The sequence below is a fragment of the Nerophis ophidion genome, linkage group LG25 (assembly GCF_033978795.1).
Source record: "Nerophis ophidion isolate RoL-2023_Sa linkage group LG25, RoL_Noph_v1.0, whole genome shotgun sequence".
In the NCBI taxonomy this organism is placed as follows: Eukaryota; Metazoa; Chordata; class Actinopteri; order Syngnathiformes; family Syngnathidae; genus Nerophis; species Nerophis ophidion.
The window spans coordinates 26,346,616-26,347,891 of record NC_084635.1 but is presented as its reverse complement, the minus strand read 5'-3'; the positions used below and the strand labels follow the sequence as shown (position 1 = coordinate 26,347,891).

The 1,276-nt window shown below is 46.6% G+C and overlaps 1 long non-coding RNA gene across 1 annotated transcript; it reads left to right on the top strand.

Annotated features, from left to right (window-relative positions):
* Window positions 1-306: 306 nt before the first annotated feature.
* On the top strand, window positions 307-938 carry LOC133542958 (uncharacterized). The gene is made up of 2 exons (XR_009804266.1): window positions 307-358; window positions 770-938. It is a non-coding gene; the product is annotated as an uncharacterized LOC133542958 (long non-coding RNA).
* Window positions 939-1,276: the final 338 nt, after the last annotated feature.

The following is a 1,276-nucleotide window of genomic DNA, read 5'->3' as shown; positions in this document are numbered from 1 at the left end:
GTGATTAAAAAGGAAGCATTAGCATTGATTTGGGCATTGCAACACTTTGAAGTCTATGTGGGAGGGGGTCTCCATCCAATTGTGGTCTACTCAGATCACAACCCTCTCACTTTTCTACAGTCTTTCAAAGGGTCCACCAACCAGCGCCTGTTGCGCTGGGCACTGTTTCTGCAGCCATTCCACCTGTTGATCCGCCATATTCGCGGGGTGGAAAATGTAATGGCTGATGCGCTCTCTCGGGCTCTGGACCAGGAGGTCTAATCATCTCCACTCACTCCTAACCTGCGGTTTTTCTCTGTTTCCCTTAAAGGTCACTGTCCGGGTACCAGGATTTGCTGGGTGCAGGGAAGGTCGGAGGGTAAGGAGGGTGTTTGGGATGGTTTGGGTTCTGGTTGGTCTGGGGTGGAGGGGAGGTGCGTCATTGGGACTAGAATATAGCTACTGGGGCTACTGTAGGTTTTGGTTTTCTATTTTTTGATGGTGCTTCAGAGACCCAGTTAACACGGGTCTCTGTTTTTAAGGGGGGGGATGTCATGCCCGGCTCTGCCGGTTAGTGTTTGGGGCACTTTGGTCCTCCGACCCGCAGGTGGAGCTGTCGGTTGCTGCCGGTTAGTGTTTGGGGCACTTTGGTCCTCCGACCCGCAGGTGGAGCTGGTCTGTGAAGACGTGCAACATCTCAGAGGGCTGCTGATTGGGCGGCCTATAAAAGGCCTCCCATCAGCATGCTCGCTCTCTCATGCTCTCTCTCTTTCTCTCTCTCGTCCCACAGGCACATTCGTTTGGTGACCGTATGGTCACGGCAACGACGGCCGGGATTAGCACCACACTAACACCCTTTTGGGACAACACTCATTTACTGATACATTCCTTGGTTAATTCACATTACTGATCACTGATACATGTTGTAAATAAAAGATCTGTTGGCTAAAATGTACAAATCGGTGTGGTCTCCCTTAATGTTACAGCCACTAACAAGCCAGTGGTTGTGACATATGTTTGAATACATTTTTATTGCTTGTTTCGCATTATCTCAGGATTCTAAGTACATTACTGTCAAATTGAGTAACAAATCAAATTTTGTTTTTGCAAACCTTACCAAATGTTTTTTTTTTTCAGGAAAACTCTCGAAGATGCATTTCTTCAGGCATTATTAGACATGTTGTATGTGTATTTTTGGAGTTATGTTTCAAAAACTGTCAAAAACTGTCATACATACATACAGAAGAAACTAGAGCTCAGAAATTATTATGCAGAAAGCTGGAACGCAAATGGCGCA